Source organism: Drosophila biarmipes, unplaced genomic scaffold (genome assembly GCF_025231255.1).
Source record: "Drosophila biarmipes strain raj3 unplaced genomic scaffold, RU_DBia_V1.1 ptg000004l, whole genome shotgun sequence".
Lineage (NCBI taxonomy): Eukaryota > Metazoa > Arthropoda > Insecta > Diptera > Drosophilidae > Drosophila > Drosophila biarmipes.
The window spans coordinates 1,837,810-1,853,880 of NW_026114526.1; the positions used below are offsets into that span (position 1 = coordinate 1,837,810).

At 38.1% G+C, this 16,071-nt stretch overlaps 1 protein-coding gene and 1 long non-coding RNA gene across 6 annotated transcripts in view; one reads left to right on the forward strand and one right to left on the reverse strand.

Annotated features, from left to right (window-relative positions):
* Positions 1–3,305, forward strand: part of LOC108024275 (uncharacterized) — a 49,744-nt gene extending 46,439 nt beyond the window's left edge. Inside the window, exons 8-11 of the long non-coding RNA XR_007764800.1 lie at positions 147–458; positions 519–1,667; positions 1,869–2,077; positions 2,147–3,305. This is a non-coding gene — a long non-coding RNA (uncharacterized LOC108024275). The remainder of the gene's footprint in view (positions 1–146; positions 459–518; positions 1,668–1,868; positions 2,078–2,146) is intronic.
* The window catches only part of LOC122818737 (uncharacterized), a 29,054-nt gene extending 13,990 nt beyond the window's left edge, over positions 1–15,064 (reverse strand). The window contains exons 1-2 of one of the 5 annotated variants that reach the window (XR_007764799.1): positions 15,049–15,064; positions 7,395–7,536 (exon numbers count right to left, since the gene is read on the reverse strand). The gene's annotated coding sequence lies outside the window, so the exon portion shown is untranslated. Of the gene's footprint in view, positions 1–2,204; positions 2,221–7,394; positions 7,537–8,565; positions 8,582–15,048 lie in introns of those variants that run through there. The other 4 variants (XR_007764798.1, XR_007764797.1, XR_007764796.1 and 1 more) reach the window with 4 other exon arrangements.
* Positions 15,065–16,071: the final 1,007 nt, after the last annotated feature.

Consider the following 16,071-nt stretch of genomic DNA (forward strand, 5'->3'; position numbering starts at 1 on the left):
TTTCAAACCACTGTGATACACTCCTTGACTTATTTATTTTTTTTTTTTTGTAACTAACTGTAATAAAATTTCCATGTATAATCAACCTTCAATGGCAATGTTTTTGAAACACGATCTAATTTATTTAATTTTTAATATTATTACAGACTTAACTGAAAACCATATAGTTTAGAGGGACTTTAAAAATATTGACTACGTCTTGCTAAGTACCGACTGTAATTTATGTGACTGGGACTCTATTTATGGCTATAAAAATATTAATTCTCAATTGTCTGTCCTACAAGATAATATTATATATTTATACAACCGTTCAGTATCATTAGTGACGAAAATGACCAAGCCTCGTAAAAATCCATGGTTTAGTGTAGCAATTAACAAACGGGATACTGCATTTCAAAAATGAAAGCGATATAAGACAAGCCAGCGCGCATCCCTGATATTAAGAAACTAGGCAGTTGGTAAGTCCAACACAACCCGATGTGATGTCAATCCTAATGAACTTAATAAACAATTTACAGACTGTAAAGTACCTGATGTAATAAAAGATGACTATCTTGACCACCTTCCTAAAAATACGTATCGAAATTGTGATATTATAAATTGCTGCTGTTATAATGGTACCTGTGATAGTAGTTTTAGTTTCACGGTTACTACTGAGACTGATGTCCTTAAATCAATAGTACTGATTAAGTCAAATGCAAATGGAGTCTACGACATAAGCCTAATATTTATAAAGATAATATTACCAAAAATATTACCATTATTACATTTATATAAGTACAAACATATTGTAGAACTTGGCCACAATACTTACAGACAAATGTACAACCCAAGCAATTTCCAGAGTGCACGGTTATATGATCAGAGTGCACTGGGACTGGAGATTGCAGAGTCAGCATATTTGACATGCGACGACCCTCCGTCAGCCTTAAGCATTTACACATAAGCGTCGACCGCAGCTCTGCCGGCATATCTTAGCGATCATTAGCTATATGCACCAAGCTAGCAGAAGGGAACAGATATTCAAGTCCAAGGCCTCGGCTGCGCTGGCTGTGTTACAGAAGCATTGTATGTAATTAAAAAAAATAAACGAGTTGAGAGCGGGCGATAAATACGATTAGCTTCAACGTAAAAATCCTTAAACGAAAGTAGATCAAGTTAAAAAAAATTAAAGTTAATAAAAATGGCAACAAAGTTTCTACATTACCAACAAATTTTAGAAGACATAACCTAGGCAAGGGCGAGTATCACAGACTTCGACATCGCTCTGGATACAAGCAAAAGCAACAAACGAGAGAGGTCGATAAAAGAAGCTCAACCAGCGAACAAGAAAGCCAAAACAACCAACCGAGCCACATGATCTAGGTCTTTTGCAGAAGTGGTAAAAGATAGAAAGATCATTGGAGGCATCGACCAGAACGAAGAAGGCGGCAGAATCCCAAGAAATCAGTGGGGTCTGGTTAGGCGGGCGACAGTGGCTTAAAAATAACTTCCAATGATCTTCCTTAAACAGGCGTGTCCAGAACCCCTCGCAGCGCAACAGTTCGACAAGGCGCAGCTCCATATCAACGATACGGACAAAATAGCGGCACACAACCTAGTTCCTGCACGATCTATGAACCTATGAGTGATGACGAGATGGAACACTAGGAGGCCAACCATACTGGGTACGTATCTGCTGCCCTCCTCACCTGCAACACCTGGCAACAAGCAAAATAGACGTAGTCCTCATCCAAAAGAATGGATTGTTGGTAACAGCATCTGTTGCTTATCAACCCGTAGACAAGTTATTTCACACCAGAGTAGGGGAAAAAACCATGACCTGCATTTTAACCAAAACAAACATCAACGCTTATCTAATTCCACAGTTTAGGGAAGGCAAACTCACTACGGTCAGTCTGGAACTCTACGCGTACAGACATCACATCATTCAATCAAGCTTTCGGCCCTGACGGGCCAATGCCAAACACCATAACACAGCAAGTCATACACGCACACTTGTCTTAGGAACTTAACCTGAGAGGACCCGCTAACTTACACCACACGCAATTGGAAAGCGCAAACACAAACAAAAGCGGTGGGTTACACTATGACAATGACTATTCCCTTCAATTAATAGACAATACCCTAATATCTTATCCACTAGTCAACCAGTTTGAAGCGCGGAATTTACAATAACTCTAGACTACAAAAAAACTCCTCACAATAACTTTAACACTCTATCGACGCACGTGCTCAAAAGTCAAGAATAAGAAACTCTAGTCAGAACTTTAGCTGACATCTGACATTCAAAGAAGAGCGGCGCTCTGCATCCGTACCAAGCATTGAATACAATCCTCGACCTTAAGCCCCTGAACTTGCTTGCCAAAAGCTGGACATTAGCATCAGCGCTTAGGCTCCGCGAAGCAGCAGCCTGGACAACAGGCTCAACTGGTCACTCCGCTGTACTAACGAATCAGAATCAGTCCATACCACGCATAACAGACTACGTTCCACCCATAGTCGACTTCGAAAAAAGTTCAAGGTCTTCATACCTACCCGTACAGACTGAGCTTCTGCTCAGCGCTCAACCTTAAACGCCTTTTAACCCTAGAAAGCTTACTCACGTCCCAGCCTTGCGGCCATAAAGGGCGTAAGCCCAAAAAGAACAAACTGGTTCGATAAAACCCAATAACCCATAAGCTAGAGAAAATGATCTGCACTGGGATTACATGGTATTAAAGTTAACGGCAGCTCATAGCAGGTAGTAAGATTCAATTATTAGGCAAAGAAAAGAAATGTCTATAAATATTGCTCTCTATAGTGATGCTCTTGGGACACATTTTGTCCAATTTGATATCGTTGTTATCTTAGCCTTCGTAATGGAGTCAAATACTGAATGTTATGAATCGTAAATTGTAATACCTATAAACTAAAGATATCCGTCATAACAGCTCCGAAAAATATAAAAATAAAATATATAAAACAAACAATCTTCAATAAAACCTTAAAGAGAGATAACGTGGCCACTATAATAATATTTGTTTATGTCCAATAACAACTGAACAAACTTGGTAGAACCCTAAAAAGTAAGGTATTCTTAACAACAAATCTTAACCAATCTTAGCCATTAATATAGACATCAATCACCGCATTCAACTGTATGGGTCAGTAAACGTAATGTTATGATAGCATCTTCAAGGCCAAATGAAATGCAACTGGCAAAATAAATTGTGCCCCAGATTTATTAAAACACAACAGAAAAGTGATCTTTTAAACTCTCATAGTAAGGCCTTTTATCCTGTCAACCAAAAAATTGTATCCTACGTAGCTCAGTAATTTTAATAACTTTTTGCTAACATCAGGAAAATTCTTAAAATCCTATTTGACAAACAAGTATCCAGCGCTAGTATCTGGTTCAATCATTTCTAACTCGTGTTCCTGAAGTATCAGTCCTAAAAAATTGACTCAAGAACTGAAGGCGCTACTATTAATAAACTTTGTGCCAATATCCAACGTTGAATTGTTGCAGCCGACCGATTTATGCTTAAAGCTTGCAGTAGAATTATGCTGCGAAAACTGCAGTTCCCAAATGTAGGAAGTTTAATAAAAGAAATCAAATTGATGACGTGATCAAAAGGTTATCATCCCAAGGATGCACTCTTCGTATCCTAGCATTCATTATGGGTGACTTCAATTAAGTTAAAACCAGCAGGGGATTGTTAGTAGTCGCAATCTTTCAAACCCATTTATCTTCAGTATGAAAATTTAGCAAGTAAAAGAAGAAATAAAAGGTTCGAAAACCTGAACTTAAAAAACGTAATTCGATCCTGGCAGGAATTGGTGAACCGAAACGGCCGTTATCCGTTCAGCTTCCAACCACCAGTAAAATTTGTCGAACAGCTGCTTCGTTAGCATTTGCACCCTAAAAAAAGGGCATTAATTGGGATCGTGGGTTTTAAGCACCAGAGAAGTACTTCGGAAGACTGTTTAACTATGCAGAAGAATTAACTATGGAAGGATTCACTGCTTGAAACCGGTTTGTGGGAAGTCGGAGTAAAGTCTATTGATATACTGTATTCATGTACTGTACTGTATATATATACTGTATTCATTTACGAAGAGACAATCGCGATCGAGGCGGAGCCAATCCTCAACTCTCGGCCATTGCCACCCTTAACAGAAGAACCAAACGACCTAGAAGCCCTTTCTTCAGCGCACCTGATAGTTGGGTAGTCCTTGATGCCTGCACCTGATTCCGTAACTAACGACAGCAGGCTGTCTTATCATACGCGGTGGTACCGTGTAACGACTTTAAAACATAAATTCCTTAAAATGTGGAGGCGAGACCACATTCACAAACTTTAGGCTCGGGCCAAATGGCTCAGACCTGCAGCCAACATTCAACCGGGCCAAATTGTTAGCATCTATGAGGACAATACATCTTCCCAAGGGTGGATACTGGGTCGAATCATGGAAACGCCGACTGAAAAACTGAAAAAATTTGGGCTTAAACGAACGGTTGTCAGGTTGCTTTAAAAAAATCCAACGCGGTCCCAGAGTAACGAATAGTTTCGAGTTTATGGGAAAAATAAAATACAGAGTTGAGAGATAAAGTTTACCTTGCGACTTAATATGCTTCCTTGGCGAATCGTCGACGTCGAGAGGCAGCTGTTGGGTGGCACCCTACTGGATGGCTTACTGTGCGGAATTGCTTTAGCAAGTGAGCCAACATCGGTAGCACTTTGGACTTACTATTGCCGTTTGTAATCTTGAATTCAAATATTAAATCAATGCGTATTCGTTCTTAACTTTGCTTTAATGTACAATGTTTACTCTTATATACTAGATGCTAGATATGAACGCAAGATCATTAGATATTTAATACAGGTTTGATTTTTCCAAGCGTAATTAAATAACATTATTATTTTAATTTTAATCTCTGTTAATATAGGAGCCGTTAATACTTTAAATTATTGTCATGAAAAAACCTTCAATTACCATCTCCTCGAAGTAGTTTGAATAAATATGCAACATAATGCAAATATTCATGTAACAATTTAAATAGTTGGGTCGTCGCGATTGCAAGGGTCAAAGTAAGTCATGCGTTAGATAAAATCAAAACGAAATTTTAATGGGGATGACCAGCATACATATTTTACGCGTACCCCCAAAGTAGAGAAAATAGCTACTCTCATTCTAGTCTCAGTTGTTTTAGTTCACATTAATAGCTCAATCACCAATATTCGTATACAGCACTGAATTTTCTGGTAATATTATAAAAGAATCCAGCGCCAATCCAAGCGAATGAACGTGTTTTTTCCTAAGCTTCAAATAAAAATAGTTTTAACTATAAACTTATAGCTAAAATAAGCGTAGACATCAGTAAAAAGTGTAATAAGATTTCGCTTTTACTGTGAATAGTGCAAATCTTCTTTAGAACCGCCAAGATTGCCATATGAACTGATTTAAATAAATAAACAAACAATTAAAGTCAAACACCGCTTCTATATTTGTGTACGAACATCGAACCTACCGCCTTCGAACATATTTGTCCCCACTCTTTACACTCTTCGCGTCGCTATTTCTTTGCAATGCAGAGAAAATCCTCTGCGTCGAGAGTATGGATCAGCTTTTGGCGCTCTCGCAAGACCTTGGCGCTGATAAGCCAGCTTCTCATCTTCCGTCACGCTCTGCATCTTCGTCATCTGCGATGGATGGAATCTCTGAGAATTGTAAGGGATTTCGCCGCTATAATGTTCATGTATCTTAATCTAATTATAAATAGGTAATTTAAATTCGTATATTCTCTCCTCATTAGACATAAGATTTTTCTAACTCTTAAAATTACGACTCTCTTTATAAGGTATCTCACACTCTCTCGAGACTCTTTTTTGTCTTTAATAGTAGTGCATAGACTAATTATTATAGCAAAAGCAATAGGTGCGTATGAGTTACTGATTGTCTAGTTTGTTGATGATGTATGACAATGTATGCACGCCGAATGCGAGCAGCTATACTTAATCACGTAATCAGATAACTGGCCATCGTGTATGCCATACTAACACTCTAAACTTAGTAAATAAAATTGAAGAATTTAGGTATTTATTTGTTAATTCAAATATCAATATTATATGTTTGTCCGAAACGTGGTTTTCGCCTTATGTTAGCGATTCGTTAGTAGAGTGTAGTGGCTACGATCTCTTTCGTTTAGACCGAAGTAGCCACGCTGGGGGAGTAGCCATAGATGTAAGTAAACGTCTCAATGCAAAAGTTTGTTTATAAACATCCGAGTGATAGTTCCGCTGAATGGATATTTTTTTTCAGATCACAAATACCTTATACTCATCAAAAACTTTTGATTGGCTGCATTTATAGACCACAAGGATTTATTGACTACCAAAATGTAATTGACTGGGGATTTCAACACGATTAAAATAAATAATCGGACTATCTATTCTATTCTATTGGCTTAAATTTAGTAAACTCATCAGTACCTACACATTTTTCAAACCACTGTGATACACTCCTTGACTTATTTATTTTTTTTTTTTTTGTAACTAACTGTAATAAAATTTCCATGTATAATCAACCTTCAATGGCAATGTTTTTGAAACACGATCTAATTTATTTAATTTATAATATTATTACAGACTTAACTGAAAACCATATAGTTTAGAGGGACTTTAAAAATATTGACTACGTCTTGCTAAGTACCGACTGTAATTTATGTGACTGGGACTCTATTTATGGCTATAAAAATATTAATTCTCAATTGTCTGTCCTACAAAATAATATTATATATTTATACAACCGTTCAGTATCATTAGTGACGAAAATGACCAAGCCTCGTAAAAATCCATGGTTTAGTGTAGCAATTAACAAACGGGATACTGCATTTCAAAAATGAAAGCGATATAAGACAAGCCAGCGCGCATCCCTGATATTAAGAAACTAGGCAGTTGGTAAGTCCAACACAACCCGATGTGATGTCAATCCTAATGAACTTAATAAACAATTTACAGACTGTAAAGTACCTGATGTAATAAAAGATGACTATCTTGACCACCTTCCTAAAAATACGTATCGAAATTGTGATATTATAAATTGCTGCTGTTATAATGGTACCTGTGATAGTAGTTTTAGTTTCACGGTTACTACTGAGACTGATGTCCTTAAATCAATAGTACTGATTAAGTCAAATGCAAATGGAGTCTACGACATAAGCCTAATATTTATAAAGATAATATTACCAAAAATATTACCATTATTACATTTATATAAGTACAAACATATTGTAGAACTTGGCCACAATACTTACAGACAAATGTACAACCCAAGCAATTTCCAGAGTGCACGGTTATATGATCAGAGTGCACTGGGACTGGAGATTGCAGAGTCAGCATATTTGACATGCGACGACCCTCCGTCAGCCTTAAGCATTTACACATAAGCGTCGACCGCAGCTCTGCCGGCATATCTTAGCGATCATTAGCTATATGCACCAAGCTAGCAGAAGGGAACAGATATTCAAGTCCAAGGCCTCGGCTGCGCTGGCTGTGTTACAGAAGCATTGTATGTAATTGAAAAAAATAAACGAGTTGAGAGCGGGCGTTAAATACGATTAGCTTCAACGTAAAAATCCTTAAACGAAAGTAGATCAAGTTAAAAAAAATTAAAGTTAATAAAAATGGCAACAAAGTTTCTACATTACCAACAAATTTTAGAAGACATAACCTAGGCAAGGGCGAGTATCACAGACTTCGACATCGCTCTGGATACAAGCAAAAGCAACAAACGAGAGAGGTCGATAAAAGAAGCTCAACCAGCGAACAAGAAAGCCAAAACAACCAACCGAGCCACATGATCTAGGTCTTTTGCAGAAGTGGTAAAAGATAGAAAGATCATTGGAGGCATCGACCAGAACGAAGAAGGCGGCAGAATCCCAAGAAATCAGTGGGGTCTGGTTAGGCGGGCGACAGTGTTCCTGCACGATCTATGAACCTATGAGTGATGACGAGATGGAACACTAGGAGGCCAACCATACTGGGTACGTATCTGCTGCCCTACTCACCTGCAACACCTGGCAACAAGCAAAATAGACGTAGTCCTCATCCAAAAGAATGGATTGTTGGTAACAGCATCTGTTGCTTATCAACCCGTAGACAAGTTATTTCACACCAGAGTAGGGGAAAAAACCATGACCTGCATTTTAACCAAAACAAACATCAACGCTTATCTAATTCCACAGTTTAGGGAAGGCAAACTCACTACGGTCAGTCTGGAACTCTACGCGTACAGACATCCATCATTCAATCAAGCTTTCGGCCCTGACGGGCCAATGCCAAACACCATAACACAGCAAGTCATACACGCACACTTGTCTTAGGAACTTAACCTGAGAGGACCCGCTAACTTACACCACACGCAATTGGAAAGCGCAAACACAAACAAAAGCGGTGGGTTACACTATGACAATGACTATTCCCTTCAATTAATAGACAATACCCTAATATCTTATCCACTAGTCAACCAGTTTGAAGCGCGGAATTTACAATAACTCTAGACTACAAAAAAACTCCTCACAATAACTTTAACACTCTATCGACGCACGTGCTCAAAAGTCAAGAATAAGAAACTCTAGTCAGAACTTTAGCTGACATCTGACATTCAAAGAAGAGCGGCGCTCTGCATCCGTACCAAGCATTGAATACAATCCTCGACCTTAAGCCCCTGAACTTGCTTGCCAAAAGCTGGACATTAGCATCAGCGCTTAGGCTCCGCGAAGCAGCAGCCTGGACAACAGGCTCAACTGGTCACTCCGCTGTACTAACGAATCAGAATCAGTCCATACCACGCATAACAGACTACGTTCCACCCATAGTCGACTTCGAAAAAAGTTCAAGGTCTTCATACCTACCCGTACAGACTGAGCTTCTGCTCAGCGCTCAACCTTAAACGCCTTTTAACCCTAGAAAGCTACTCACGTCCCAGCCTTGCGGCCATAAAGGGCGTAAGCCCAAAAAGAACAAACTGGTTCGATAAAACCCAATAACCCATAAGCTAGAGAAAATGATCTGCACTGGGATTACATGGTATTAAAGTTAACGGCAGCTCATAGCAGGTAGTAAGATTCAATTATTAGGCAAAGAAAAGAAATGTCTATAAATATTGCTCTCTATAGTGATGCTCTTGGGACACATTTTGTCCAATTTGATATCGTTGTTATCTTAGCCTTCGTAATGGAGTCAAATACTGAATGTTATGAATCGTAAATTGTAATACCTATAAACTAAAGATATCCATCATAACAGCTCCGAAAAATATAAAAATAAAATATATAAAACAAACAATCTTCAATAAAACCTTAAAGAGAGATAACGTGGCCACTATAATAATATTTGTTTATGTCCAATAACAACTGAACAAACTTGGTAGAACCCTAAAAAGTAAGGTATTCTTAACAACAAATCTTAACCAATCTTAGCCATTAATATAGACATCAATCACCGCATTCAACTGTATGGGTCAGTAAACGTAATGTTATGATAGCATCTTCAAGGCCAAATGAAATGCAACTGGCAAAATAAATTGTGCCCCAGATTTATTAAAACACAACAGAAAAGTGATCTTTTAAACTCTCATAGTAAGGCCTTTTATCCTGTCAACCAAAAAATTGTATCCTACGTAGCTCAGTAATTTTAATAACTTTTTGCTAACATCAGGAAAATTCTTAAAATCCTATTTGACAAACAAGTATCCAGCGCTAGTATCTGGTTCAATCATTTCTAACTCGTGTTCCTGAAGTATCAGTCCTAAAAAATTGACTCAAGAACTGAAGGCGCTACTATTAATAAACTTTGTGCCAATATCCAACGTTGAATTGTTGCAGCCGACCGATTTATGCTTAAAGCTTGCAGTAGAATTATGCTGCGAAAACTGCAGTTCCCAAATGTAGGAAGTTTAATAAAAGAAATCAAATTGATGACGTGATCAAAAGGTTATCATCCCAAGGATGCACTCTTCGTATCCTAGCATTCATTATGGGTGACTTCAATTAAGTTAAAACCAGCAGGGGATTGTTAGTAGTCGCAATCTTTCAAACCCATTTATCTTCAGTATGAAAATTTAGCAAGTAAAAGAAGAAATAAAAGGTTCGAAAACCTGAACTTAAAAAACGTAATTCGATCCTGGCAGGAATTGGTGAACCGAAACGGCCGTTATCCGTTCAGCTTCCAACCACCAGTAAAATTTGTCGAACAGCTGCTTCGTTAGCATTTGCACCCTAAAAAAAGGGCATTAATTGGGATCGTGGGTTTTAAGCACCAGAGAAGTACTTCGGAAGACTGTTTAACTATGCAGAAGAATTAACTATGGAAGGATTCACTGCTTGAAACCGGTTTGTGGGAAGTCGGAGTAAAGTCTATTGATATACTGTATTCATGTACTGTACTGTATATATATACTGTATTCATTTACGAAGAGACAATCGCGATCGAGGCGGAGCCAATCCTCAACTCTCGGCCATTGCCACCCTTAACAGAAGAACCAAACGACCTAGAAGCCCTTTCTTCAGCGCACCTGATAGTTGGGTAGTCCTTGATGCCTGCACCTTATTCCGTAACTAACGACAGCAGGCTGTCTTATCATACGCGGTGGTACCGTGTAACGACTTTAAAACATAAATTCCTTAAAATGTGGAGGCGAGACCACATTCACAAACTTTAGGCTCGGGCCAAATGGCTCAGACCTGCAGCCAACATTCAACCGGGCCAAATTGTTAGCATCTATGAGGACAATACATCTTCCCAAGGGTGGATACTGGGTCGAATCATAGAAACGCCGACTGAAAAACTGAAAAAATTTGGGCTTAAACGAACGGTTGTCAGGTTGCTTTAAAAAAATCCAACGCGGTCCCAGAGTAACGAATATTTTCGAGTTTATGGGAAAAATAAAATACAGAGTTGAGAGATAAAGTTTACCTTGCGACTTAATATGCTTCCTTGGCGAATCGTCGACGTCGAGAGGCAGCTGTTGGGTGGCACCCTACTGGATGGCTTACTGTGCGGAATTGCTTTAGCAAGTGAGCCAACATCGGTAGCACTTTGGACTTACTATTGCCGTTTGTAATCTTGAATTCAAATATTAAATCAATGCGTATTCGTTCTTAACTTTGCTTTAATGTACAATGTTTACTCTTATATACTAGATGCTAGATATGAACGCAAGATCATTAGATATTTAATACAGGTTTGATTTTTCCAAGCGTAATTAAATAACATTATTATTTTAATTTTAATCTCTGTTAATATAGGAGCCGTTAATACTTTAAATTATTGTCATGAAAAAACCTTCAATTACCATCTCCTCGAAGTAGTTTGAATAAATATGCAACATAATGCAAATATTCATGTAACAATTTAAATAGTTGGGTCGTCGCGATTGCAAGGGTCAAAGTAAGTCATGCGTTAGATAAAATCAAAACGAAATTTTAATGGGGATGACCAGCATACATATTTTACGCGTACCCCCAAAGTAGAGAAAATAGCTACTCTCATTCTAGTCTCAGTTGTTTTAGTTCACATTAATAGCTCAATCACCAATATTCGTATACAGCACTGAATTTTCTGGTAATATTATAAAAGAATCCAGCGCCAATCCAAGCGAATGAACGTGTTTTTTCCTAAGCTTCAAATAAAAATAGTTTTAACTATAAACTTATAGCTAAAATAAGCGTAGACATCAGTAAAAAGTGTAATAAGATTTCGCTTTTACTGTGAATAGTGCAAATCTTCTTTAGAACCGCCAAGATTGCCATATGAACTGATTTAAATAAATAAACAAACAATTAAAGTCAAACACCGCTTCTATATTTGTGTACGAACATCGAACCTACCGCCTTCGAACATATTTGTCCCCACTCTTTACACTCTTCGCGTCGCTATTTCTTTGCAATGCAGAGAAAATCCTCTGCGTCGAGAGTATGGATCAGCTTTTGGCGCTCTCGCAAGACCTTGGCGCTGATAAGCCAGCTTCTCATCTTCCGTCACGCTCTGCATCTTCGTCATCTGCGATGGATGGAATCTCTGAGAATTGTAAGGGATTTCGCCGCTATAATGTTCATGTATCTTAATCTAATTATAAATAGGTAATTTAAATTCGTATATTCTCTCCTCATTAGACATAAGATTTTTCTAACTCTTAAAATTACGACTCTCTTTATAAGGTATCTCACACTCTCTCGAGACTCTTTTTTGTCTTTAATAGTAGTGCATAGACTAATTATTATAGCAAAAGCAATAGGTGCGTATGAGTTACTGATTGTCTAGTTTGTTGATGATGTATGACAATGTATGCACGCCGAATGCGAGCAGCTATACTTAATCACGTAATCAGATAACTGGCCATCGTGTATGCCATACTAACACTCTAAACTTAGTAAATAAAATTGAAGAATTTAGGTATTTATTTGTTAATTCAAATATCAATATTATATGTTTGTCCGAAACGTGGTTTTCGCCTTATGTTAGCGATTCGTTAGTAGAGTGTAGTGGCTACGATCTCTTTCGTTTAGACCGAAGTAGCCACGCTGGGGGAGTAGCCATAGATGTAAGTAAACGTCTCAATGCAAAAGTTTGTTTATAAACATCCGAGTGATAGTTCCGCTGAATGGATATTTTTTTTCAGATCACAAATACCTTATACTCATCAAAAACTTTTGATTGGCTGCATTTATAGACCACAAGGATTTATTGACTACCAAAATGTAATTGACTGGGGATTTCAACACGATTAAAATAAATAATCGGACTATCTATTCTATTCTATTGGCTTAAATTTAGTAAACTCATCAGTACCTACACATTTTTCAAACCACTGTGATACACTCCTTGACTTATTTATTTTTTTTTTTTGTAACTAACTGTAATAAAATTTCCATGTATAATCAACCTTCAATGGCAATGTTTTTGAAACACGATCTAATTTATTTAATTTTTAATATTATTACAGACTTAACTGAAAACCATATAGTTTAGAGGGACTTTAAAAATATTGACTACGTCTTGCTAAGTACCGACTGTAATTTATGTGACTGGGACTCTATTTATGGCTATAAAAATATTAATTCTCAATTGTCTGTCCTACAAGATAATATTATATATTTATACAACCGTTCAGTATCATTAGTGACGAAAATGACCAAGCCTCGTAAAAATCCATGGTTTAGTGTAGCAATTAACAAACGGGATACTGCATTTCAAAAATGAAAGCGATATAAGACAAGCCAGCGCGCATCCCTGATATTAAGAAACTAGGCAGTTGGTAAGTCCAACACAACCCGATGTGATGTCAATCCTAATGAACTTAATAAACAATTTACAGACTGTAAAGTACCTGATGTAATAAAAGATGACTATCTGGACCACCTTCCTAAAAATACGTATCGAAATTGTGATATTATAAATTGCTGCTGTTATAATGGTACCTGTGATAGTAGTTTTAGTTTCACGGTTACTACTGAGACTGATGTCCTTAAATCAATAGTACTGATTAAGTCAAATGCAAATGGAGTCTACGACATAAGCCTAATATTTATAAAGATAATATTACCAAAAATATTACCATTATTACATTTATATAAGTACAAACATATTGTAGAACTTGGCCACAATACTTACAGACAAATGTACAAGCCAAGCAATTTCCAGAGTGCACGGTTATATGATCAGAGTGCACTGGGACTGGAGATTGCAGAGTCAGCATATTTGACATGCGACGACCCTCCGTCAGCCTTAAGCATTTACACATAAGCGTCGACCGCAGCTCTGCCGGCATATCTTAGCGATCATTAGCTATATGCACCAAGCTAGCAGAAGGGAACAGATATTCAAGTCCAAGGCCTCGGCTGCGCTGGCTGTGTTACAGAAGCATTGTATGTAATTAAAAAAAATAAACGAGTTGAGAGCGGGCGATAAATACGATTAGCTTCAACGTAAAAATCCTTAAACGAAAGTAGATCAAGTTAAAAAAAATTAAATTTAATAAAAATGGCAACAAAGTTTCTACATTACCAACAAATTTTAGAAGACATAACCTAGGCAAGGGCGAGTATCACAGACTTCGACATCGCTCTGGATACAAGCAAAAGCAACAAACGAGAGAGGTCGATAAAAGAAGCTCAACCAGCGAACAAGAAAGCCAAAACAACCAACCGAGCCACATGATCTAGGTCTTTTGCAGAAGTGGTAAAAGATAGAAAGATCATTGGAGGCATCGACCAGAACGAAGAAGGCGGCAGAATCCCAAGAAATCAGTGGGGTCTGGTTAGGCGGGCGACAGTGGCTTAAAAATAACTTCCAATGATCTTCCTTAAACAGGCGTGTCCAGAACCCCTCGCAGCGCAACAGTTTGACAAGGCGCAGCTCCATATCAACGATACGGACAAAATAGCGGCACACAACCTAGTTCCTGCACGATCTATGAACCTATGAGTGATGACGAGATGGAACACTAGGAGGCCAACCATACTGGGTACGTATCTGCTGCCCTCCTCACCTGCAACACCTGGCAACAAGCAAAATAGACGTAGTCCTCATCCAAAAGAATGGATTGTTGGTAACAGCATCTGTTGCTTATCAACCCGTAGACAAGTTATTTCACACCAGAGTAGGGGAAAAAACCATGACCTGCATTTTAACCAAAACAAACATCAACGCTTATCTAATTCCACAGTTTAGGAAAGGCAAACTCACTACGGTCAGTCTGGAACTCTACGCGTACAGACATCACATCATTCAATCAAGCTTTCGGCCCTGACGGGCCAATGCCAAACACCATAGCACAGCAAGTCATACACGCACACTTGTCTTAGGAACTTAACCTGAGAGGACCCGCTAACTTACACCACACGCAATTGGAAAGCGCAAACACAAACAAAAGCGGTGGGTTACACTATGACAATGACTATTCCCTTCAATTAATAGACAATACCCTAATATCTTATCCACTAGTCAACCAGTTTGAAGCGCGGAATTTACAATAACTCTAGACTACAAAAAAACTCCTCACAATAACTTTAACACTCTATCGACGCACGTGCTCAAAAGTCAAGAATAAGAAACTCTAGTCAGAACTTTAGCTGACATCTGACATTCAAAGAAGAGCGGCGCTCTGCATCCGTACCAAGCATTGAATACAATCCTCGACCTTAAGCCCCTGAACTTGCTTGCCAAAAGCTGGACATTAGCATCAGCGCTTAGGCTCCGCGAAGCAGCAGCCTGGACAACAGGCTCAACTGGTCACTCCGCTGTACTAACGAATCAGAATCAGTCCATACCACGCATAACAGACTACGTTCCACCCATAGTCGACTTCGAAAAAAGTTCAAGCTCTTCATACCTACCCGTACAGACTGAGCTTCTGCTCAGCGCTCAACCTTAAACCCCTTTTAACCCTAGAAAGCTTACTCACGTCCCAGCCTTGCGGCCATAAAGGGCGTAAGCCCAAAAAGAACAAACTGGTTCGATAAAACCCAATAACCCATAAGCTAGAGAAAATGATCTGCACTGGGATTACATGGTATTAAAGTTAACGGCAGCTCATAGCAGGTAGTAAGATTCAATTATTAGGCAAAGAAAAGAAATGTCTATAAATATTGCTCTCTATAGTGATGCTCTTGGGACACATTTTGTCCAATTTGATATCGTTGTTATCTTAGCCTTCGTAATGGAGTCAAATACTGAATGTTATGAATCGTAAATTGTAATACCTATAAACTAAAGATATCCGTCATAACAGCTCCGAAAAATATAAAAATAAAATATATAAAACAAACAATCTTCAATAAAACCTTAAAGAGAGATAACGTGGCCACTATAATAATATTTGTTTATGTCCAATAACAACTGAACAAACTTGGTAGAACCCTAAAAAGTAAGGTATTCTTAACAACAAATCTTAACCAATCTTAGCCATTAATATAGACATCAATCACCGCATTCAACTGTATGGGTCAGTAAACGTAATGTTATGATAGCATCTTCAAGGCCAAATGAAATGCAACTGGCAAAATAAATTGTGCCCCAGATTTAT